This window comes from Mchenga conophoros, linkage group LG23 (assembly GCF_057382185.1).
Source record: "Mchenga conophoros isolate Kocher_MC1m ecotype Shallow Benthic linkage group LG23, M_conophoros_male_GT1.1, whole genome shotgun sequence".
Lineage (NCBI taxonomy): Eukaryota > Metazoa > Chordata > Actinopteri > Cichliformes > Cichlidae > Mchenga > Mchenga conophoros.
In genome coordinates, this window is record NC_140547.1 from 6,060,620 (window position 1) to 6,073,118 (window position 12,499).

Here is a 12,499-nt window from a genome sequence, read left to right on the forward strand (position 1 = left end):
TGCCAAGATCTGCTGAGATTTTATAGATGTATTAAGTAGCTGATTTTCAACAACTCTTTTATTTATAAATTATACAAATCGATGGAACCACATTGCTGCAGCTAGAGACAATATTTCCCTGCCAATAACAGAGAATTTGTTTTTCCGCTTGTGCAAAACTAATGGACGTCTGGCAACTTCCCTCTTGGGTTGCTGCCAGTGTGGTTATATAGATGATAATAATGAGCCTCTTTTAATTTGGTACCATGTTGTTGGGGTTTTTTTTGTTGTTTTTTTTTTTACTTCTTATTTAGTACTACTGCGATTTAAAAAAAAAAAAAAAAAAAAAAAAAAAAAAAGCAGTTGGTGTATTGAACAGAATATTTCATTCTTGGACTATATTGTCCTGAATGTCCATTGTAATTTTAGTTACAGAAAGGTAGTGCACTCTTTAGTTAAAATGTAATTTCAACTGAGATGCAAATTAATTGCTCCCACTTTTGTAAAAAGGCATCTCTTAGCAAGAAAGTAATTCTCTCCATCATAAATATTTCCATCTCTGAGTCCACCCATTGTTTAAGATTTGGAGTTCTTTGTAATTGCTTTGTTTTCTTGTTTTTTTTCCCCGTTAGCAGTAATGAGTTTTAACAACGTTCTCTTTTTATTACCCCAAGGTACAATATCATGACATCTTGGGGATTTCATTTCATCAGCGGTTTTGGTGCACATTGACATGACAGCATCTCACAGTTGCTGCAGATTCGTCAGCTACACATCCATTGTGCGAATTTCTCATTGCACCACATCCCAAAGGTGCTCTATTTTATTGAGATTTTATGGCTGTAGAGGCCATTTGAATACAGAGAACCAATTGTAAAGTTCAGAAAACCAGTTTAAGATTATTTGAGCTTTGTGATAAAGTGCATTGTCCTTTTGGAAGCAGCCATCAGAAAATGGGTACACTGGTCATAAAAGGATGGACATTTTCAGAAGCAATCCTCAGCTAGGCTGTGGCATATAAATGACCCTTAGTTTGTACGAATGGGCCTAAAGTGTACCCAGTAAATATTCCTCATACCATTATACCACCAGCAACCTGAACCGTTGAGATGAGGCAAAATGTATCCATTCTTTCGTGTTGTTTACACCAAAGTCTTACCATACCATCTAAATGTCACAGCACAAATTGGGACTTGTGAGACCAGGCAATGTTTTTCTGGTATTGTGTTACTGAGTTTTGGTGAGCCAGTGTAGACTATAGCCTTAGTTTTCTGTTCTTGGCTGTTTCTCCAAATGAGTCTTCTGCTGCTGTAGCCCATCTGCTCCAAAGTTCGATGTGTTGTGCATTCAGAGATGCTCTTCTACATACTTTGGTTATAACAAGTTACTTTCGCCTTCTTATCAGTTTGAAGTAGTCTGGCCATTCTCATCTGACCTCTGGTATCAACAAGCCATTAGTTTTCTGATTAATTCTCTTTAAACCCTAGAGATAGTTTAGTTGGGAAATGCTAGTAGATTATTCTCAGAGAAGTCTATTTGATCTTTATTCTCCATTCTTGAACTTTAATAGGTTTTCTTGACCATGTCTACATGCCTAAATGCACTGAATTTCTCTTATGTGATTGGTTGATTATATATCTGTGTTACCAGTAGTTGAAAAGGTACATCTAACAAAGTACCCAGTGAGTGTGTCCACACTGTCTCCAGTAGGGCTGAACGATATATCGCATTTGCGATAATATCGCGACATGATCAAGTGCAATTTTCTAACCGCAAAGGCTGCGATTATACTCTGGACATGTCCAAATTCATGGGCTGCATCCTCCTGAGGCCGCATTTGTAGACCGATTACGTCACAGCGACGCGCCGAAGGCTGTCCAAATTACTACCATATCCCAGAATTCATAGCGCGGCCCAGCCAAACTCCAGTTTCCAGCAATGGCGGCCGCTACTAAGTTTTAAAATTACTCATACTAATCTTTCTGGGTCACAAAATAAACTTTTAAAATATTTTCAGGCGAGAAAGTAGTTGTGTAAACATCAAATATCTGCTCGGTTTATCAAGATATCCCATATTTGCAAAAGTGCTTCGACGTTTTCAGAGGCGTCTGCTACCCACCAGCTCGACAGCTAGCCGGGAGCTCGAGGGTTACTGATGCGGCCGAGAACGGCACAACTCCCGGCACATCATTTTCAGATCACCGCGGAGTTTCGCTGCTCGGGTTAAACGTGATATATAAGTCACTTAGACAACCTAAAAATGTTATTGTTGGGCTTTTTTCAGTGTTTTGTTTGTTCGTGAGTAAATCGGTTTGGCTGAGATTAAAGTTATTAGATTAGATAAAATAAAACTTTATTAATCCCCCGGGTGGGTTCCTCCTTGGTTTTCACACAGCTGACTAAACGTCAAACAGAAAACTTATTAAACAGAAGTATGAGACAGTCGAGAATTTACGCCAGTGTCTGGTTATATTTTAGATAGCAAGAAGCAGACGGCCGAGTTTATTAAACTCCACCGAGACAGCGGTGACGCTAATCAGAACTAGACCGTCCAATTTCACGCCTTTAAATTTTAAAGGCGTGTTTGTGTGTGTGTTTATACAATTGCTATTATGTTTGCACTTTATGTGTAATGTTACTGACTGCAGAGATCAGTAAGATGTGTGTATTTTTTATTTATTAGTTTTATTTATTTAATATTATTTTTTAATTGAATGACTGTCTAGTAGTTCACAGATGTCGAAAAACTGAGTGTGGTAAAGCCACTGATTTTGTTTATGTATATTTCTGCAATCTGCACATTGTACTGACTTTCATTTTAATGTTTACACCAGGGTTCCTTGTCAGCACTTTATGCTCAGATGTTTGTAAGCTAAAAATAAACTATTGTGTATGTTCAAATATACTGTTGTGATTGAAGAAGTTAAATAAAAATGTCAGTCATCAATTCATGCATCACCTCATGTCATCATAACAGAGGTCTGTCTTCCAGGAAAGAACAGTTTAAAATTAATGTAATATAGTATTGGCCATACTATATGATGTATTGCTTGTCTTTGTTTAATAATACAGAAGACAAAGACCTTAAAAAATAATCGCATATCGCATCGCAATCGCAATATTGGGGCAAAAAATCGCAATTAGATTATTTTCCATAATCGTTCAGCCCTAGTCTCCAGCATGGCTGCTATGACTAGAATTGTGTGCTTTTCATGTAAAAATGTAAGTTAAAAATAAAAATATACAAAATTCCAGCCAAATTCTCTCCACTTGCATGAGCTAGTAGATGTGAGTTGTATTACCAAAATGGAGTGACAATCGTCTTCAGATTTCTTTATTTAGTTCTTTTTTCCATTTTTTTTTTTTTTACACATCTAGTTTTATTTGCACATGTATCTGTTTCTGTAGATACTGGTGTAATTTAGAGATGGTTTTCATATTAGTGTGTTTATGTGGTTCAGTCAAAATGTGTACTATCTTTAATTGGCAGCAGCTTATCTACAAGAAAAAATCTAAAAGGCAGTTTATTTAAAAACGAATTTTAATATATTGTAATAGGTAAACATGTCTAAATATAAAGATGAAAGAGAAATCAATTTAAGAGTGAAAGCAAGCCAGCCTCCCTTCAACATCTACTACAAGGAAAATATAACTTCTAAACGATCACATTTTGAAAACCTAAAGTTAACTACTACTACCAGTTTAAAAAAATGTTACATTAAAAACTCATGGTCTGTAAGGCTATGTAGCCAATAGAGCTTTTCACCTGGAAAACTCTGAAGTCCTTGTTTTATTACCTGCCACTTTCTATACTGTTTGTAATCTGAAGGGTGTAAAAAATACTGGTTATATTATATTAATTTGGTGTGTTTTTAATTAATATCTGATGTTCAGATAAAAGCCCCGGGACTTAAACTGTGATGTAAAGACATAAAATAATAAAATAATCTTAACCTCATTCTAATTCTCCCTGACAAGCACCTCATGCCAGACGGCTCTCCTGATAGGCGATGCCAAAATGAGGTGAAACACAGTGCGAGGAGAGGGCTCTGCATGCAAGATTAAAGCTATGTTGATTTTGTCAGCAAGCAGAGGTTGTCTGGAGTTTAACAAATCAGGGAAATTCACACTCGCAAGACTGGGGCTTTTTCAGGACAGGCCAATAAAGAATAATTTTTTTCCCACGGACCTGCAGTGTAGATTCCCCTCTGCCATTACTGTATCACTTCCTCTTTGCCTTTTACCTCCCTTTCGCCCCCTCTACTTCTCCAAACCAAGTCCCCTGGCACATAGCTTCTTACTCATCTTCTGTCTTGTCTTTTATGCCATATCTTTTCTCTTCACCTACTATTCTTAGCCAGAGGCATTTTGTTTTTTCTCCTTTTTGCCCTCTCAGCCTCCCTCGAGCCTTCTGTCTCCTTATCTGTCTCTGTCCATCTAGTCTTTTGAGTCACAAATAAAATTTTCTGTCTGCCATAGATGGTAGAGGAAGGAAAAACCAGTCTCAGTAAGGTGATGGGCCGACACATGCCACCAGAACACTAATTCATCGTGGCATTGATTCTCCAAGTAGTTCGGACTCTACTGGAAGGATGGAAGACTATTCTCCCAAATATATGCCCTTACTTGGTGTTTTGATGATGTCAGTGATTCAGTTCAGTGACTGCACCTGCCTTATGGATGAAGCATTGTAATCCCAAAAGAAAGTGACCCTATTAGTTGTCTTTTTATAGGATAAATGAAGGACTTTGCACTAATTTTGCAGCAATCTTTCCTTCTTATACAGCAGTCACAATGGCAAAGTGCACCCAACTACTTTGTTGCAGAGTTGCCGTGGAAATGATGGTCTAGTTTTCACCAAACTCTTCTTTTGTGTATATCTACGACCATGAAAACATAGGATTGGTTAATGCTTTATCATGTCACTGTAGAGCCAAAAAACGGAATACTGTTTATTAACATGCTTTTTCTTATTTTTTGTCATATTTATAATATAGATCATATATAAAATAATGAGATCAGCCTATATAGAAGTAATCCCTGTGAGCAACAACCTGAGGTTTCAGTTTGCTTTAACTATGTTGCAGAGAATTTCTACACTCTGCGTCATAGAGACCAGATATGAATAATATTGTCATCTCAGACACACAGCTTAGTTTGCAAATAGAGAAACCCCACCTACCATCAGATCTTTTGTTTGCCAGTGGCAGCCAGTCATTGGAAAGTTAGCTTGAGGAGGCTTAAAAGAGTCCAAGAATAGAGTGGAAAATGAGCAAAATCCCACACTTTACCACTGTTATTACCTGAAGCAGATTTAAAAGTGTGTTAAAATGTATAGGACATTCAGTCACCCAGGGACAATATAACAGTGCTATCAGAATGACATTTATTACTCCAGGCACACAGTAATGATATATATCATCCTACCTTTCATAATACTCTTGCAACCAGCAGTGTCAGTAACAGAAATGTTATTCCCAACACACTCACATCTTTATATATAAGACACATCGGATCAAGATCAAGAAGTTTCAAAGGTTATTTGTAAGGAAACCGACAGGTGAACAAAAGCCTTGTGAAGATAACACACAAAAAGGAAAATGTCACTTCTGAGAATGTGGGGGAGCACATGTATGTAAATAGAGTGTATTTACATACTGGGCATGTTTGTACGTGTGTGAATGCAAGGAAGAAAAATTAGAGACATTTTAGCCACAGACAAAAAGCACATCTGAAGCGTATGTTCTGATTACCAAGATTTCTCCTTAAAGCAGAGATGTTTTTCAAAGTGAGTTTCTTTAAAAATGTCATCTCCTGCTTAGATAAATGGTTTACACCTTCTTTGCTGCCTATTGAGCCATCATAGTTCCTTTGTGTCGTAAAAAGAAGAGTATACTTAGTGCTATATAAAACTATAATAAACTTGCTCCCTGCAAATGTCTGCAAATCCTGATATTTATTCTTCAGGAAGATCATTAGAGAGGAACTGGAGGCAACCATATGGACACGAATGCTGCTCAGCTCAGTCCATTATTTAAATACAGATCTTGGTAGACACCACCAGTAGGCTTTCTCCATCTGCTGGCACAAACACATACCTAGGATGCAAGGCAGTAACTTGAACAAAATGTGTTATAGAACATGTCCCTGTTCAGATGGTTTATTTTAAGTTGAGTTTTATTTCAATACTGAAAGTAAAAATAAGACATCATATTGGGAGCTGATAGACAATGACAGGTAATACTGTTGAAATCCAGAACAGTCAGCTTTATGAGAAATGTCTCGAACAGACAGTTGTATCTGAAAGTCAGCAAAATTGTTGCAAATTTCCCCTGAAACCATTTTAACACACATCCAAGCAGTTCATAGTCTCAGGATTCTGTTTGAATCATTAACCCGTATGAATGCTTAGAAATTACATGATTTGTTTTTGCAAAACAAATGTGAGCAAATGTTTTAGCTTTTAAAATTCAACATTTACACAGATTTATATGATAGCTGACATTATACATTACTGTAGCAACACGATCACAGTTTCTTTTACGACATCACCATAACGAAGGCACTAAACAGCAGCTTGGCTGCTCTTTTGTTTCATTTGACTCCAGAAGACAAGAGAAAGATCAACATGAAAAAGAAGCAAATTCATATTGCCCCCGGCATGCTTTTCCATGCTAAAATATGCATCAGAGGCTGTGATTATTATGCCTGCCTCTTTCTATGGAAACTAGTGGAGCAAGATTATTTGGTTCTACATAAAATGCAGCTGAGGATGCCTAATATCAGAGTAGTTCTGCTGCTGTATAAAGTTTTTTATAAGTTAAGGTAGATGAGTATGTGAAATTCTTGATGGTTTATGACATAGTTGATTGTTTATTTTTCACTATTCAAGTAGCCATCACATCACAGATATATAACATTTTGTGGTTGGCAGTGTGGCTATTAGGGAATTCATGTAGTACAATGTAAGGCAGAGGTCCCCAACCTTTTTTGCGCCACGGACCGGTTTATGCCCGAGAATATTTTCATGGACCGGCCTTTAAAGTGTCGCGGATAAATACAACAAAATAAAACTAGTACCGGTACCGAAAAAAATAAGATTTATTCATAACACACGTGAAAAGACCCAGGAAAACCGAGTAAACGATAAAAGCGATAACAAAATAACGCTGAAAACCGATTAAAAACCCTGAAAACTATACATTTCACATCTGAGCCTCAACTCTCGCGGCCCGGTACCAAACGACTCACGGACCGATACCGGTCCGAGGCCCGGGGGTTGGGGACCGCTGATGTAAGGCACTCAACATGCTTAAATTAGCAGCAGGAATTGCTGGAGGTTGGAGAAAAGAAAAAAGGTGTCATGCAAGAAAAGTGGAAAAGGAGGGCTGGAGTTAAATGATATGCACGAGATAATTAGAGATTGTGAAGTGAAGAGATGAAAAGAACCAAGTGCCTCAATATTCCAATACATGAGGGACCCTGCAGGTGGACACCAGGCCTTTAGGCTGAAATATATACACTCATTTTCTTGCCACCAATTGTACAAATTGTTCTCTGCGCTGGTCTATCTACACATGCTGTCTTTTCAGATAAAGCCAAGCCAAGGGAGCCGGAACGGCATGCTGTGTTTGGAGGCTTGATTATGCAGAGTGGCAGACTGAGAGAGGCGTTTGGAAACGCTTCAGCAGACAGATCACTGCTGGGCCTCTACGCGGTGTGTGTTTGCTGTCCAGTAGCCGAGCTTCACAGATAGTACTGCTTCCCTGTTGACTGGCAACTCTTTAAAGGCCCCCCTGGACTGAATGAGCTCTGTGGGAAGAATGAGAGGAAAATGGGTGAAGAGACCACTCAGGACAAACAAATTTAGAAGAAACAGGGAAAAGTGTACCTTTAGACAAAGGGATAAATACAAGAACTTATTAAAGATGCTTTATGAATTGTATTGTAATGAATTTTGAGAAGCCCAGAAACATGTTTGATTTTACTTCTCAATGGGGTCCGATGTATTACTTTCAGTGTAGTGAGCAATATTAAATACTGCCGACTGTGACTTCCGTACCTCAGCTCTTTATCAGATTGTTTCTGTCATTGCTTTCCTGCCCTCCACCTCATCAGAGACACTGGAGTGTCCGTGGATGAGACTTCTGCAGTGAAAAAACAGTTGCAGGCATCGTCTCTCTGGTTCCCTGCACTGACACTGCGATTTGTAGAAGTCACACACTACAGTGATTGCAAATAATGATGAGCTGGTGAAGAAAGGCCGAGGGAGAGATGAGGTGGTGATTGCTGCTGCACTGTGTAAGTCAATAATGGAGAATATATGTCATCTGCCATTATGTATCTTACAGCGCCCCCGTAACCCATATGCTAATTAATGCTGATTTATGCCTCATTATGTTGATTTATAACATGGCTACCAGAGTGCTGTTGACTGACTGCAGGACAAAACCCCAGTTTGAAACATGTTAGCATCACTCTCGCGTGGTCTTCGGGATGGCTCGGTGAAGCTGTGTCTCGTTGTTTTAAAAAAAATCTCACTTAGAATAATTTTTTGAGCGATCATGATAAATCTATGTCATAAATTTTTTTTATACTGCACCATTAAAGGGCCAAAACTGTAGCTCTATGTGATTCAGTCCATTAACTGCAAATCATGTACACTTTGCATTACTGATGGCCATTTTCCAAACCATAACTTTGATTTCCTACGTTCGAGTCACTCATTCATTTGCCTCATTTCAATAAAATACATACATCAACTTGCTGAGACTTGAAGCTTACTCGAAATAGGCAATCCATCATAGCTTTTACTGTATATGGCAACTCATTTAAAAGTTTTAAAATATGGAGTGGCGGTGCTTTTATAGCAGCCTATGACATTCAAGTTTTCATTGTTACCTAGCATTTTGTACTAATTAGCTATGTTAGAAAAAAAAATCTCCGCCCAAAACACGAGATGGAAGGCTGTTATTTTTCTTTCTCCTAAACTCTACACAAAGTAGCAGTACGAAAAGCCAGAAACACAAAACTGATCTACTATCTCTTCATAAAAAGTCATAGCAAACAAGTTTTAACCAAAAGTTGCCCATTTTCACATTTGTCAGACATGTAGCAACATTAGCATTATTTTGACTTATAGTTCAAGCCAAGTGATGGAAATAATTCCAGAATTCACTCTCATTTTAGCTTTGTTTATGTCCCGAGAAAGAGAGATATATGAAATATGTTAATGACAGAGCTGAGTTTGATCAGAAACAATAAAACTGTGGACCATAAATCAAAACCAGAGGAATGGAAGATGTTTAACAACATTGCAGAGCTGAGAAAAACTGAAGGATACCATTATTTGTATCTTCGTCAGGGCATAATATTACACTTTATTATTTGATTGATTATTAATATGTAAATTTAAATCAGAGGAGCTTTAAGGAACTATTTTTTATGACCAAGTTTTATGCAAGTTGGAATGATGGGGTCTATATTGCATGAATGAAAAAATCTAAAGCCTCCAAATATCAAAAGATCAATGGCAATAATGTGAAATACACTGGCCACTTCATTAGATACACCTTACTAGTATTGGGTCCACTTGCTTTAATTCTTTGTTTCATAGATTCAACAAGATGCTGGAAACATTCTTTTGAGATTTCCTATTGATGTGATAGCATCATACGGTTCCTACAGATTTGCTACCCATCATGTGAATCTCCCATTCCACCATATCCTAAAGGTGCTCTGTTGGACTGAGCTCTGGTGACTGTGGAGCTCATTTGAGTACAGAGAGCTCATTATCATGTTAAAGAAACCAGTTTTAGGTGATCTTAGCTTATCCTCCTGGAAGCATCCATCACAAGATGACTACAGCATGATCGTCAAGAGATGAACATCATCAGCAACAGTTCTCAAGTAAGTTGTATAAATGATCTTCAGTTGGTACTAAGGGGCCCAAAGTGTACCCAGAATATTTTCCCCCTACCATTACACCACCACCACCACCACCAATCTGAACTTGTAATACAAGGCAGGTTGGATCCATACTTTCATGTTGTTTACCCCAAACTCTCACAATACCATCCAAATATTGTAGCAGACCAGAAAACATCTGTGATTATCCAATTTTAATGAACCCATGCAAATGTTATCCTCAGTTTCCCGATTTTAGCAGACAGGAGTGTCACCTGGTATGGTCTTCTGCTGCTGTAGCCCATATGCTTCAAGATTTGATGTCTGTGTATTTAGAAATGTACTTCTGCATACCTTGTTTAGAACATCTTCTGATCTCTGACATCAACAAGGCATTTTCCTCCCACAGAACTGGCGATCACTGGATGTTTTCTGCTTTGTGAACCATTCTCTGTAAACTCCAGAGATGGTGGTGCAAGAAAATCCCAACAGATCAACAGTTTCTGAAATACTCGGATCTGCTTGTCTGACACACCAATGATGCCACGTTCATAGCCACTTAAATCATCTCTCTTCCCTATTCTATTATTGATATGAACTTCAACAGTTCTCTTGGACATTTCTATTGGACGTGCTTAAATACACTGATTTGCTGGTGTGTGATTGGCTGATTGGTGTTTGCACTAACAAGGTGTACCTAATGAAGTGGCTGGTAAGTTTCTAGTTAATGGGCTAAAATATGGAAAATTATCAGTAAGTGCTTGTGAACACTTCACTAAATGCTAGAAAATGCTGATTGATTATACATATATTCAATTCTACCTTCTATTTCAGGCAGCAGGTTCAGAGTGGCCAAGTATACTGATATTTGTAAAGAAACTGTAAAACTGGCATTTGACCTACCTACTGTTTTTGTGCATGCTCCCTGGATTTAAAGCTTGTGTTTCATCTCAGCCTTCTGGACCATGGCAGACACATTTACTTCAGGCTTTTTCACCAAACAGTCATCTCCACCTTAACAGTCAGTCTTCAAAAGAAGAAAAAGTCACTGGTATCAGTGCTGATGGTGCTGTTAGTGGCTCCCATAGAAGTTTGTAATTCGGTCCCAGGATACAGTCTTTGATCAAATCATGCAGTTTCTGAAGCAGTGTCAGTAAAGAAAACAGAGTTTTGGCCACACTTGACTGAGCCTTTTACTTAGAAGCACTCACATGATGAAGGAAATGCATTAATTTTATTTGTAGTATAATATTTATATACACGATGTGATTTTCTTTGATAACACTCCTTTGATCAGAAGGGGGAGAACTGTCAGCAGATTGGAGAAGGGCTGGCGGTAGAAATACAGCTAAAATATGGTTTCACAAATAATGCTGTTCAAATGGAGTTCACATGCCTTTTTGAATTTGACAAAAACAAATCTGGTAAACTGGTTTGCTGATGAAACATCCCAAAACATAACATTTCCATAATTCACAACTGTCAAAAAAAAGGTTAGGACGCAAATGGAGGAAGTTAAAGGCTGATTGACTTAAACGAAAAAGCTTTAATGCTGAAGTAAATCCAATTTAAACAAAGTGCAAACATGAAAAGAGAACTCTATAAACACTAAAGGCAAAAAAAATTACAGTGCTGAACATAAGGAGAAAAAACAGGAAACGAGACGAAGGTCCAGTCCACAGTTAAAGGTTTAGCCTTGCTGCCTGATTCTGGTCGCCAGGCAAAGGCATTTTAACTTAATATCTCATGGTCATGGTGACCTCCTTATAAAAGCCTATTTCATGAGCAGAACATACAGGAACACACTCAAAGTCGATACATTGCGCAATTGTCATTCTCGACCTCCATGACCATATCTGTGTGACAAGACAATCCCAAAGGCCAAAACTAAAACAGCTATACCAAAAGGTGATACCATGAAACGGACACTAGAAAAGAATATTTCAGTATGTCGTTCACATGGATGGCATGTTGCCTGGGTCCAGACATATGAATCAGTCCACTCCACTGAGTTGTCTGATTCATATGGGACGGGGAGATAAAAGGTGAATGTAGTCACTGTGACCTCACCCGTTGGTCTGTGTACTTCAGTTTTAAAGCTTAGGTTTCTTTAGATTTAATGTCAGTATCTTGATTTTTTTGAAGAAGAAAAACAGCAAGGAATAGGTCTGATGGGAACCCAGAAACAGATGGAGGACAAAGCATACCCTTCTATATCGTCTATTTTACCCTCAGTGTGACCATTATTTATAGAATAAAAAATATCCTGTAATGAAGAAGGCTTGAAATTACAAACTGAGACCATAAACTCATTAGGAAAATGTTTACTGAGGTAATAAATCAAGAAGTAGAAGAAAAGTTGGGCCTTTGCTCATAGGCTTCTATACAAGTTGACGTATTTTTGCAAGCAGAGGAGTTGGCCCCTGCTGGTTATGATATTTGCAGGTTTAATGCTGAAGGGGCAGTCTTCATGGACCACATGCGGTTATTTTTAATCTGATTTTTTTGGATTTGAGTTGTAAACTGATAGGGCTTATACACTTTGTGTTTACTGTATTTTTACCATAGCCAGCAATGCCAGCTGTTAGTAAAGAGACAAAAGCAAATATTGAAC